The sequence below is a fragment of the Etheostoma spectabile genome, unplaced genomic scaffold (genome assembly GCF_008692095.1).
Source record: "Etheostoma spectabile isolate EspeVRDwgs_2016 unplaced genomic scaffold, UIUC_Espe_1.0 scaffold397, whole genome shotgun sequence".
NCBI lineage: Eukaryota > Metazoa > Chordata > Actinopteri > Perciformes > Percidae > Etheostoma > Etheostoma spectabile.
Genome location: NW_022605601.1, coordinates 203,544 through 218,037, shown reverse-complemented (window position 1 = coordinate 218,037; position 14,494 = coordinate 203,544). Strand labels below are relative to the sequence as shown.

Sequence of the window (14,494 nt, the reverse complement as noted above, 5' to 3'; positions counted from 1 at the left end):
AAATGTGAGTAACCTTGGCCTGGGCAGTTCACTGTGCATGTGAATGTTGGACTTCCTCAGTAACAGACCACAGAATGTACAGATGGGGAAGCATTCATCATGCACCCTTATACTCAACACAGGAACACCCCAGAGCTGTGTCTTCAGCCCCCTCCTTAATTCCATATTTACACATTACTGCGCTCCCATTCACCCCAATAACACCATAGTCAAATTTGCTAATGACACCACCATAGTAGGCCTGATATCTAACAATAATGACGCAGCCTACAGAGAGGAGGTTCAGCATTTGACAAACTGGTGTCTTCAAAATAACCTGGAGACTTAAACACTTCCAAACCTATACATATACATAACAACATAATACAATACAAGCAGATCGCCTTCACACACATTACCATCTTCTGGCGGTCCTACACAATAAAACTCGCTAAAGCAGAAGAAGCGACCGGATTCTAGCACTGGTTGAGTTGCAGGCCTATCATCCAGTCAGAAGCAGAGGCAGAGGACAGCCCCCATGCTGGTTGCACTAGCTAGCGTTCTTGGATGGCAGAGACAAGGATGTGTGGGTGTTGTGGATCTGAGCTCTCCTTCATCTCCTGGTTGCAGATGACTCAGAGACCGTTGGTGCACGTGTAAGGTACCTAAACAACGACTGTTGCAACACTGTCCTTCACTGGATATTATATTCCCACTTTCAGATCACTTGGTGCTAGCCGAGCATACCGACAGGCTGCATCTGATCCTGAACCTCATGGTCTGCTGAACTTGTGCAGAAACATAAAAATAGACATAAACAGCTTTTTAAATGTTGTTTTTGAACACTAAACATTTAGACTATTTTATAATAATTCACAAAATTAATTTGTACTGACAAACACATGACTATTAGTTTTTTTTATTACGTGTTATGCCGTCAATGCAGAGCTGCTAAAATGATTTTTGTTGTCTGTAAAGCAATGACAAATAAAGTACTCTTTTATTATTTTGAACATTTTTTTATTCTTTATACTGACCTTGTGGCAGCAGTCACATTGTGTGAATTTGCTCCGAAGGTTTAGACAATTTTCTTTCAAGACAATTTTTGTTTTATTGATCTTTCAATCAGATTTCTACCAGTTGATTTTATTATCATTCAATCAACAACAGTGAAGAAAAAAATAATTGGTGTGATGGAATGCATGTTAAAAAAATCTTTCGGGTTTTCATCAGTCACCAGTTCAATCAAATATGTGTGGGCGTATATATATATATAATGCATATACACCTGTAGCTGCATGCACAATGAGGTGTATATATCAGTGCTGGCAGTTAAACACGTTATTAAAGGTGTTAACGCAAACCCATTTCAACGGCGTCACATTTTTTATTGTGAGATAAAATATTAAACTAGCAAACGTTAGAAAAAACTACAACACCCCACCGGATCTAGCTAGACCGGAAACAAAACAGGCACGCTGCGCACACGCTGTTTGGGTTTACAAGCTGGCCAAAGAGTAGTAACATTACGTTTTGAGGGGATGGCAAGTGTGAGACGCCGAAATGGACGCCAATGAGATTCTAAATCGAAAGTTCACTTTTTAAAAGTTGCCAAATGGTTCCATTACAAAACCAAAGTGAGCTGTGTGTTTTGTTGTTGTAAACTGAGCTATCATCGCAGCACGTCCAGTATGAAATACCACTTGATGGCCAAGCACAGAGCTGATGCCAATCCCCCCCTTCCCCCAAAGAATTTTTTACCCTTTTATTGATGGCCAGTGTTATATTGTGTGATATATTATTTGCTCCAAGTGAGAATGTTAGTGTGGAATTGAACACTACAGTAGGCTATATGCCAATGTTGTGTATTTTTATATATATATATATATATATATATATATATATAAGTATAGTCCCCTGACAAAAGTCTTGTCGCTTATCTATTTTGTAAGAAACACCTGCTATTAACCTGACTTTTATAATCAATTGGTGTAAGAATAGCTCATATGAAAAGCTAAAACCCTCCCAAATGATGTTCAATGCACTGAAATAAATTAGTTTCACTAAAAAGATTTATTATTTACACAGACACAAAGGTCAATTTTGGCAAGACAAAAGTTTTGTCGCCTATAACATAATTGAACAAATTTACTACAAATACTAAAATATGTCAGCAAATTAATAGTGGTGCTGTGAGATTCAAATTTAATATCTTGTATGACTTCCATACTTGAAGGACTGCATCCATGCGGTTGTCAAGGATTCATACAATGTATTGATAAGTCATTAGGAATAGCTGGAAAGCATTCTTGCATGCCTCCCAGAGTTCATCATATTCTTTGGTTTGGTCTTCCATGCTTCCCCTTTCATCCTACCCCCATATGCTCAATGATGTTCATGTCTGGGACTGGGCCGGCCAATCCTGGAGCATCTTGATCTTCTTCGCCTTGAGGAACTTTGAAGTGGAGATGGAAGTATGCGATGGAGCACCATCCTGCTGGAGAATTTGGCCTCTTTTATTTTGGGATATAAGAGGTAGCTAAGATTTCTTGGTATTTGAGACTATTGATTTGCCTTCCACCCTGCAGATCTCTCGCACACCCCATACTGGATGTAACCCCAGACCATGATTTTTCCGCCACCAAATTTCACTGTTTTCTGGGTGAATCTTGGATCCATGCGGGCTCCAGTAGTCTCCTCTGCAATATTTGCGGCAACTGTGGTGTAATTCAACAGAAGATTCATCTGAAAATCCACTTTCTCCACTTCTCCAGCGTCCATCCTTTTAGCAGGCTGTGGGCCTTGGCAAATGCCACACCGTTTTTCAATTGTCTTTTGTTTAGTGCTGGCTTCTGGGCACTGATTCAACCATGGAGGCCATTTCGAGACAGAATCCGACAAACCGTTCTGGTTGCCACAGGGATTTCAGGGACCAGGTCTGGTGGAGCTCTGCTGCAGTGGAAAATGGGCTGGCCTTGGATTTTCAAGCCAACAACGGTCCTCTCGAGCAGTTGTCTTGCGGGTCTGCCTGACCTGGGCTTGTCAAAAACATCTCCAGGGTCTTCAAATTTTTTTTTTAATCCTCTGTACTGGACGCTGAGACACATTGAAGTGTCTGCCACATCAGCAGTGGATCTGGTCTTCAGCCTCTTGATAATCAAAACTTTAGTCTCAGGGTGATCTTAGGCATTTTGCAGAGGTCCAGTTGCAGTTGTTGTAAGTCTAGTGTACTGGGTTTGTTTTTATACACACCTGAGACCTAATTGATCCATTATTAGTCACAGGTGAGCTCATATGACAAGGCGACAACACTTATGTCTTTGCAAAAATTGACTCAATGGCTTTACCTAATACTTTTTGACAGTTTATTTTTGCACATTCAACATTATTACAAAGCTGTTGGGATTAAAATGAGCCATTTCTTGTAAATAAATCTTGATTAGAAATATATTTCAGCGGCACTTCAGGTCAATTTGTACACAAGCGACAAGACTTTTGTCAGGGACTGTGTATATATATATATACATATGTAGAGAGATAGAGAGAGAGAGAGAGAGAGGAGAGAGAGAGAAGAGAGAGGAGAAGAGAGAGAGAGAGAGAGAGAGAGAGAGAGAGAGAACACTACAGTAGGTCATATGCCAATTTTTTCAACAACAAAAAAATACTTTGCACAAAACAACATTTGCACAAAGCAAGCTGATCATCTTTTCCATCGTGATCAAAATGAGAAAAAAAATAATGGGGCAAAAAAAATTCAAGGGACATTTAGAATAGATAAAAATGTGCGATTAATGCGAGTTAACGGTGACATTAATGCGATTAAATAATTTAATCGTTTGACAGCACTAATATATATCTTATCTTCAGTGCCTGTTTGTTTATCTGCATATGGGCTGTGTGTTTATGTGTGGGTGGTGGGTGAATGTCTCATATGCATCCATGCATGTCTAAAAAGGTCATCTTTAACCAGGCTGCGGTTGCAATAGCCAGACAGAGCCTTTAAATAACTTGCTACACGTCCTCCCTGGAATTAGCATAACAATAAAGAAACCCACACACTCATCTCCTCCTCCCGCTACAATAATCACTTATTTACCTCTCTCCTCAGGGCTATTTCGTGACCTTGAACACAGCCATACTACAGTCTGTCTAAGTTTGTGTGCATAAAAGGCAGAGAGTGTGTTTCTGTAGTGAGGTGGTGCGGTGGTGTTTCTGTACCAGCCTGTGTTAACATCCAAACCTGCCCAACACAAGCTGCCGTCCTGTCCTCTCTCTCTCTCTCTCTCTCTCTCTCTCTCTCTCTCTCCTCTCTCTCACACACACACACACACACACCCAACACACAACACACACACTTGGAAAAATAAAAAACATGCCAGAATGAGGCAGACGCCACGTCGGGCCTGTTCCGATTGGCTGGGCAACGGTTGAAGTTATCCCAGCTAACAACCATATCACGCCAACCATGGACGCACACGCCACACACACACACACACACCCACCCACACACACACCCCACACACACACACACACACACACACACACACACACACACACACACACACACACACACACACACAACACACCACACCCACACACACACACACACACCCCTTTGTGGCCAGACAATAGTCTGTAACCTTCAATTCTGTGGCAGTGAAAAACAAGGTGCAACAAACAAAGTGAGTTCCTTACATTGACCGCGTCACCAAGGCTCGGAGAGGTGTAACGAACACTCAAACAGAATAAAAGTAAAAGTACTAAAGCCTAAAATGTTATGAGAACAAAAGAAAGTTCAGCTGCTCTGAGGCAGAAAGAAAAATTAATCTATACAATCCATACTGTTGTAAGGATATCATTACAGCAAAGGCTTTTCATGCATTCATAGGATTTATTTAGTTTATTATTTGTATTACAGTATCCTTTTGTTTTATCTCTGGGGATGGGGAAAAATGAAGTGCATGTAAGATTGTCAAACGGTTTCTGAAATCCCCTTTACCAACAACGGGTTGTCTTTGTTCAGTGCATGTCAACAACAAGGCAACAAGTATTTAGAAATACCAGGCAATAAGAAAGAAAAATTATTTAAATGTCTTTTTATATAACGCAGAATGTGTGGAAAAAAGTAAACAATTTTTGTATTGTAATATAATAATATGTAATATGTAATATTTTAATTCAAATATATCAGCAGAATATTTACATCATTATGGAAAGCATAATAAGTTTGCTCATAAAGTGGTATTTTCTATATTAATATAAATGTACTGTTTATTATTTACATAGTATGTAGTATAGTATAGTATGTACACCTTTAAAACCACATCCATAAAGAGAATTGCTCCACTTAACATATTGTTGTCCATCTCTCTCTCTCTCTGTCATCATGTCACACTTGAGTGAAGCCAACAGTCACAGTGAATTAGGGAAAGATGGGCAGGTGCTGGTGTTAACTGGGGGCAGCGTCGGGGCAGTGTTGATGTCAGGACTTAACCAGATCTACCAAGCCAGCAACAATACTGCCATGAATGATTTAGAGAGTAAGTACCAAGCTTTTGTTTAGCTCTCCCACAGGACTCATCCTTCATTTCACCCTTCCAAAAACAAAACGCTATGGGTAACTGACTGTAAAAAAGGGTGTGGCTCAGTAGATGAATCAGCACATTTCGACCTTTTTCAAAGATAATCTGAAACTAACATAATAAACATCAGCAATGGAACAAAAAGCCTAAAGTGCACAAAACAGGACAGCCATTAAGTGATTAATTAGAGTGCTTTTGGCTATGATTTGTGATCAATATTTGTTTTTTTCTCAGCAGCACACAACTCAACGAGGGGTGTCAGATTAAACACAATAATTCACTCCAGCGAGCAAAGCAAAAAAATTAAAATAAACATCTTAGCAGTTAGTCAATTAAAGTTGATAGGAAACAAGATGGTTTTACATCAGCCTCCGGCCAATTATTGGAAATTATCATTTGTTAGTGAGGAATAATAGTCAGCCTATGAAAGCAGTTGAATGATGTCTTCTGGGGGGGAGCTTTCCTAAAATTTGAGATTCAAACATATTTCTGACAAGCTTGACTAGGTTTGTCACTAATCCGTAAATCAATTGCTGAATCTCTCCAAAGTTTACAGCCAATTGACTCTTAACTTCGCACGAGCAGCGGTGGTGTATGGGGCGGGGCCAGATCCATGTCTCAAAGAGTGAGAAACAGTAGATGTGTGATTTGGTTTATTTATTTTTTATGTGGGAATAATATGTCAAAAATATATATTAATCCCAACAGTGTATTTGGTTACATAAATGTCTTTGCAGGGGGACATTTAGTCTTGGCAAGATGTTCCGGAATAAATTCAAAAAAGGCAACTCATAAGTCAAGTCAGTGTTTCAAGTCATTATGAACCTAGCAATGGCAGCAACATTTGGGTAACTTAACTGCTAGAAACCAATTAGTAGCAGATAGCTTACATTGAGATATAGTCAGTCGTTAGGGATTTTATAAGAAAACAAAGACTAAATCTTAGATTTAATGCATTGGATTTAGAATGCTGATTAGGCAGTAACTTCTCTAACTACTAACTAACGTCAATCAAGGACAGGGGGGGGGGACTTTTCTTGCTAAAGTTTCCCATCGTGGTCAGAAAACATAGGCGCTATGACTCTAGAGTGGCTACTCGCTCCAAAACTAATCATTGTCACTTTCTTACTTCTCCCTCGCTCTACCACCCTCTACTCCACTCTGATTTAGTTACTTTTTGGAAGAAGTAACTAGTAACTGTAACTACTTACTTTTTAAAAGTAACTTGCCCAACCCTGCTCATTATTACTGCTTTGATTTTCTCTACCTACACCTCCTTCTTTGGTGTCTGCCCTCCCCCACTTGTTTTCTCTTTTCTCATCTCTTCATCATTTACCCACCTCCCTCACAGTCTCTCCCTGAGCGAGTGGGAAAATCAATCATTGATTTGTCAATTCTCTCTGCGGCAGCTCACACCCCAGACAGACCAGCTCCTCCCTGTCAAGATTCAAAGCTTTGTACAACAGAGTGTGAGTTTGTGTGTGTTGTGATCATGCACATAAACTCACTAAACAATATTAGGTACATGTGTTCAACTGCTCGTTAATGCAAATACCTAATCAGCCAATCACGTGGCAGCAACTCAATGCATTTTGTAATGCAGACATGGCAAGAAAAACAAAGGTGATTTTAGTGACCTTAAATTAAATGTGGCATGGTTGTTGGCTACAGGCTGGTTTAAATATATCAAAAGCTGCTGTTAAGTTTGTGTCTGCTCGCATTGGGTCGTCTTGTCACTTTTGGATAAAATAGCAAAACTGTAGCCTAAAACTTATGAACCAAATAATTACAAGAGACAGAGATGAAACAGAGATGATTTGTAATTTTTTGTGATCATCAATTTACGAAAATACACTTAAATATTTTCTACTTGTACCAATGGCAAAGCTGTAAACGCGACTAGACTTCAATGATACTGGAAAATATGTACATATGTGTGTGTGTGTGTGTGTGTGTATATACAATTTCAAATAGGAAATCAAACAAAGGGGGAAGACAAGCATCTTCTTCCCTCTCTCCCGAAGGATAAACTCCCGTAATATGGTTATCCTTCTTTTGTCCCTTTTTTTTTCCTATGAATCTAACACACACACACACACACACACACACACACACACACACACACACACACACACACACACACACACACACACACACACACACACACACACACACACACACACACACACACACACACAAAGAGTTTCTGTTGGCTGTGTTGTTATTTAGTGAGTCCCTGTGTCTATGGAGATTTCTAATGATGGGGTATGGTTAGTTGTGCTGCTGTTATTAAGATTCTACAGGATGCAAACACACACTCATCCACACAAACACAGCCCTGTCATTGTCCTGTCACAGCCGCAAGCTATTTTTGGAAACCTTTCTCACAGCCCTTAGTGCAAATGCCTTCCCTCCCTCTCCTCCCTCAGCACCCGTCAACCCTCTGTCGCCCTCTGTCACCATGCCAGCCAATCAGAGCCTTCTCTGAGCTGCCTTGACAGGAAGTAAAGCTGACAGCCCACCAATCAACTAATAACTACTCTCTCGGGCAAGACATTGATGAGACTCTGCATGGATATGGGTGCAGTATTTATGGTATAATTACAGTTTGATTACTTGAAAACTCTTTGCTGTGATTTGTGGCAAGGTACACACACAGCAGGATAAGGGAAAAAACTTGATTCTCAAGATGCATTGTGATTGTGCTTAATGTGCATATTGATTTAATGAGTATGCTTTACAAACACTGTTGGGCAAATAACTATATATACTATATAAATGACAATGAGAAGCTTCATGTGTGCTCCAACGTTAAGCTACCACACATTAGCTCCATTGAAAAATCATTTACATTTGGATTCAATGAAGTTGAGGGTAAAAGGGGCAAACAAAGGGCTCTGAACAGTTCCACCTGGGGGATCATGTTCTGGGTCCAGTTGGACTGGGCCGGAAAACCTCCAAAGGAAGGTGTTCAATGGGAAAATGCAACATGTAAAAAGTATATTTAGTTTGGTAGTGTAAAACTATGAGTATTGGAAGAATACTACTCCTTCAAAAGTCTGTGGATGCTTGGATACATCCTGACATGTTTTTTTTGCCATTGACCTGGTCACCATAGAGAATTACCGTAACCGCTGTGAATCCAACAGAAGAACAGCTACTGTCCTCAAGCTACAAATGTTTCAGAATAGCCCTTCAAGTCTACAGGCATTTTTTCTGGTGCAGCATTTATTCAAAAAGTAGAATGAATCTAGTTGCAATGTGAGTATTGCTCTAGCCAAGTATCCCTTTGATGGCATGTTGTATCTTGCCTCCAGTGTGTTTAACATTAAGTGAAATCCCTTTTTTCCAAGCCCCTTCAAAGAGCCCTCTTGCTCCCTGTTCTAAACATGGACAACATCCACTGAATGCTGTCTCGAAACAGACAAAGCTGTCTAGAGAAACGGGTTGTTGCTGATGTTTTTTCCATGTAAATCATTAACCGGCTATTTAAATCAAAGAGGTTGTCTGGCAAAGCGGGCTGTCAAGCAAGTTGTTACGATCAATGCGATCAATGTCTGGTTGACAAAACTGTACTTGACAATATTATAGGAGAGGATACCGGGGAGGTGCTTTGATGGGAGTAACTGTAATTGTAAAAGGTTATGTTCTGATTGGCCAGGGAAAATATGAGGGAATGCTCTTTAAATGTAAATCAGGAGAAAAATTAATTTCTAGTCGAGTACTTTGTTTTCAGTATAGATGAAGCATCATGTAATGATTTTTAGATTGCCCATATGACATTTAAAACTGAATAAAGTAATTTTAAGCATGTTGGTACGCGGTTTGTATTATATGCCAAAGTATTATCAAGAAAACTAGTGACTATAATTTATTTCTTTTAATTATACTGTCCCCAGATTGATCCTACGGACTGAGTTACTGCCCCCCCAACTTGGCTACTTACTTTATTGGCTATACGTTGGCAAACTGGTATAGCTGGTTCAATATATAGGCTAATTCTACTACTAGAGTCATGAAAGACCTAATTTCTCTTCCAAGGTTTTGCTATATGTACAACAAGTACCAAAGAGGAGTTTGGACTTTACCATACGCTTCAAAAGCACACCGGGGTTCATCCAGTGATGTCATCTCTATTATGCCAGATATAAGCTGACACTGATGAGCATTGGATTATATCTAAAGAGGCACACATTGGGTCCTATGTTAACGATCTGAAACGCAAGTATCAAACACCAAATGCAAGTAGCTTTGTGGGCGGATCTCTGTTGCTGTTATACCGGCGGGATAAAAGACACTTGCGCCCGACGCAAATCTAAAATGGCTTAAGTAGCTACATTACTCATAAGTGTGGTTAGGGCGTAACGTGTAATAAACCAATCAGAGCGTTATTTCACATTCCCTTTAAAAGCAGGTGCGCTTGTTCCATGGTGGATTGCTATTATAATTGTGGATTTGCTAGGTGCACACTCCTAATACATCCATGGGTGCACGCAAGGAGCGGTTCACAGCCGAGGGGACCGACGTCTGCTATTGACTTTTCTTTTTGACAAAATGTAAATAAAGAAATGTAAGAAAAACATAGCTTCCGAAGTTGTGGGCTCACTCTCACTGAATCCCGAGGTTATGAATGCATGGTGACATTTTTGCAATGTAGTCTAGGATTAGACAGAGATTCCCTCACTATAAACAATGCCGCTCCTCTTCTCTCGTGCTGCTGCTGGCACATTTGGGTTAAATGGCATCGGCACATGCAGTTAAACATCACATCGCCTTAAATCCTCTAATAGTTCCACATTTATGTCATCAACACATCCGCGACTCATGGAAATGTGTAAAACAAGGTCATATTTTTTCCTGTATTTATGTATGGTTTGCAAAAATGGGAACTGTTTGGGCCAACCATGCGTCCTTCAAATAGCATCTGACTTTGGACTAGTTTTTTCCTGGTCTGTGGCGGAACTGTTTTCTGAAAATACCAAATAGCATTAGGGAATGTTTTTGCCAGAACACGCCTCCTCTTTTTGCTGAACCTCCCCCGGGAGCGCAAGTGCAAAATAGGAATGATACAGTGTACAAAGTCAATTGCGCTGGATGCAAGATAGGGCCCATTAAGACAAAATGGACAGAGCAGAGGGGGAAAGAAAGATAGAAATAGAGAGGTAAAGAGATGAGGCAGAGAAGGAGGAAGAGTGAATTGAAAATATCTATGATGAGCACCATGTAATTACAGTGCTGTTTCATTATTAATCATTTCCAGTCCAGATAGGACTTGCATGAGAGTTGTATACATAATTAATAATGGGGACTGGAGCATCCTTTGCTTTCTATTCAGTCGTGGCTGGGTGGATGACAGAGAAAGGGTAACGGTTGAAGAAAAATCATGAACCCATATTAACCGCACAATGCCATATTTCACTAACAGAGTGTTGGTTTTGAATGCTCTTTGCTTTCATTAAGTGCTTATATGCTAGGCTTTGAATTAAAATAAAATATGAAATTAAAAGAAGAAAATGCTGAATGTAATATTCACTTATAATTTTGTTGCCTAAATTGTTCCCTGTAGCCTCATGTTCCAATCCAATGAAATCATCTAAAGGTTTCAACATTTACTCATCTAGTAAACCTTGCAGCTTGAGTGCAAGCAAGGACATACATATACACACATGCACAATCTAATGCAGCTGTTGTCTATCCGGTTAAATCCTATGACTGCATTAGCCTGGTGTCCCCTGACCTTGTCTTGTCTGGGCCATCCAGATAGAGGCGCAGAGAGGATTAGAGGACAGTAAAAGGCCAGAGGGGAGCCACAGCTTACATCCACACCAACACAACACCGCTGCTTTTCACACAGGCTTTATAACCTACCACATTATATAGCCTGTCACACTTCAGGTTGGTATTATTAGGAAACATGCTGTACAAGCAGTATGTGAAATGGTGACGTTATTTAATCTATTGATTCGTGTACAGGGGCATGAGCTTCTCGTTTGGTTTGTGGTAGTGAGCCCAAATTGTAAACTAATTTATTTCAATTGGAACCATCTTTCATTAGCTCCTTGTGGCGTTTCATTTCCCCGTTGTTGCTTCCCCCAGAGCAGCCCAGTGTCATGGCAGTTGTCACCAGCGTGTGGCGGCTCATTTCCCCGTTGTTTCCCTAAATTAGCATGTTATTTTAATAAACGTATTCTTTATAAGTAAAATCTTAACTTAGCTGTAACCTCGGTGTAGTCTACATCCTCGGCGTTCCACTTCCGGGATTGCGCTGGTTCCACAAGAAATCCCAGATGCATGTATTTTCGCCAATTTCTGTTACATTCAGTGTTGGAATTTTATTCTCCAGTGGATTTCTGAGGACTATGTTCAACTGCTCCTCAGATCTCTGCAGGGTAAATCCAGACAGCTAGCTAGACTATCTGTCCTGAGTTTTCTCTTGTACGATTATTTTGCAGAGGCTCTGTGTGAAGAAAAAAAAAATGCCAGTAAACCTGAGCACGTTCTTTTCCCATCCCAGAATGCTGCAGCCAGACCCTTCTTTTGGGAGTGCAGTCCTTTTCTCCTTATGCCTCAACATCCACAAAACAGCTTTCCTAACCTTTAGGCTATCGCATTAACACTGATAGTACTTCACATGGTGTCTGGTAATGTGAACTAGGATACGTTATGAAAGAGCACTAGATGCATTAATCCAGAGGTGAAGAGGGCCTCTTTGATGCTACACTGTAGCAGGCCTGAATATGCATATGGGATGAAGTAATGCTGAGTTGTGATTTCATCAAGCGGGTTTTGTGACCCTCAGGGAGTACAACTTGGTGTATGGGTTGATAAGGCGCTCCTTTAGCCTTCAGCTAATGAAGCGAACGCTCTCTCTCTCTCAGTGAGCAGTTGGGGAAAGCAATAAAACCGGGGAGTGGGTGGGAACAAGCTGCCATTTATGAACACAGAGGCATGAAATGTATGCATATATCCACATACAGTAGAGTTCATATCACATACACAAAATGGAGACAGCAAGAGGAATGACTAGCTTTGAAAAAAAGGGCATTCAGTACTCAAGATACCCAAAGAATAAAAATGATTTTTATGTTGTCTGCAACATTTTCTGGGGTTAATTTCTGTTGATAAAATGTCATTACATGAACAAATAGACAGTCAGTAGGAAGATGTTACGTTATCGAGCATTTCTTACATAACCAGCCTTTATTACATGTTTTACCCATTTAGAAGATATTTGGTCTCACCAGGAAGCACCATTACATTCACAGATGCTATATCGAGTCAGTTAGACACATGTGCTCTCATAATCAATCTTTATCTCCCGTTAATCATACACACACACTGTGCACCTCATCCTCCAACACAACCCTTTTCCTTTCATGTGGAGCTAATTAAGTAACAGTGTTGCTGTTAATTAATTACTAGCCCACGCTAAAGGCCCCCCGCACGTTTGGGAAAATTAACGACGTCCTCATTATTGCTGCTGTCTAAGGAGCGACCTGAGATTAAGCAAAGTGTGTGTGAGTTGCATATGTGTGTGTGTGTATGTTGCAGGTGTGCCAAGTATTGAAAAAAAAGCAAGGAAATTGCAGGATTAATGGCACAAAAAATGCATGAATAATGGTAAAACAAGTATAAAAAAGGAGCACAGAAAGGAAGGTTCATTTGAAAGCTTGAAGCTTTTATATATTCTTGAATCTAAAACTATATCAGCATGGAAACACTCATGTTGTTCAACCCCCAAACATCCATGTCCTCCCCATGTGTTTGTGAAGTTATTGTGTCCAACCATTCCATCTCTACCCGCTCTCCTAACTTTCTACACTCACTGTTCCATCACACCATCCAACCATCCATGTCCAAACGTAAAGATCTAAAAAGAGAAAACAAAGTGCAGAGGGACCCCCTGTGCAGCTGGCCTGATGCCTCTGTTATGGTGAAAGCCTTTTCCAACATGCCCAGGCATTGAAGTTTGAAAGTACCAAATGGGGCAAATTTAAGTGGGATACAATAAAACCCACCCACTCCCTGACCAAGAGGGTCTGAAGCTGAAAAACCAGGGCATGGCTGTGATACTGAAGTCCAGACAGTAAAGTTGTGTCTTAGATTGTCTTATCATACTGGAAATATTACGATTATGCTCTGTAAAACAAAATAATATTCTGTATGACTAACAGCTGTCCAAATCAGGAGCACATCACCAACGGATGATGAACACGAGCTAACACGGACAAGATGCAAAAATAATAATTCATAATTATACTGTTTATTGATCCCCAGTGGAGCAATTACAATTTACACTCTGTTTTGTAAGTAATCACTACACAAAGGCCAGAAATACACACACATGCTCAGGGACTATTCATGCACAAATGGAGAGAGTGGGCTGCCAGTGCTGGACCAGCAACCTGAGTACAGTGCTTTGCTCAAGAGCGCCTGGCAGTGCCCAGGAGGTGAACTGGCATCTCTCCAGCTAACTCTGTACTTTGGTCCATACGGGAACTTGGTTCCCAACCCAACTCCCTACGGACTGAGCTACTGCCACCACAATTACGTTATGGCAGAGGTTTGAAGGGGAGTAGACATAACAGAAACAAAAGGCAGGCAGTGGATTTTAGTCTTGACCTGCTTTGGACCTGATTTGAATTGATTTAAGATTGATGGTTTTGATAGCAGCCCAAAAAGGACTGATCCTGATTGGGAAATTGTAATTTTACTGCAATCCTAAAAAGTGATGCAGGACACACGTTCAATGGCAAAGGGACTTTATTCAGGGGTTAAGTGGAAAAAGGCAAATCTCTTATCATTCAAGTCATAATACACTCAAAAGGTATACATGTAATTACCTCACTGTAACGTCAAATAGGGCTGGTCAGTCAGCATAGTACTGTGCATGGGAATAAACTGATACAATGTGTGTGTGTGCGCGTGTGTGT

The 14,494-nt window shown here is 40.4% G+C and overlaps 1 protein-coding gene and 1 long non-coding RNA gene across 2 annotated transcripts in view; both read right to left on the bottom strand.

Moving 5' to 3' along the window:
- LOC116686600 (uncharacterized) overlaps positions 1 to 4,466 on the bottom strand; it is a 13,972-nt gene extending 9,506 nt beyond the window's left edge. The window contains exons 1-2 of the long non-coding RNA XR_004331305.1: positions 4,451 to 4,466; positions 4,076 to 4,079 (exon numbers count right to left, since the gene is read on the bottom strand). This is a non-coding gene — a long non-coding RNA (uncharacterized LOC116686600). The remainder of the gene's footprint in view (positions 1 to 4,075; positions 4,080 to 4,450) is intronic.
- The window catches only part of sorcs2 (sortilin-related VPS10 domain containing receptor 2), a 530,001-nt gene that overhangs the window by 456,619 nt on the left and 58,888 nt on the right, over positions 1 to 14,494 (bottom strand). The window lies entirely within an intron of this gene.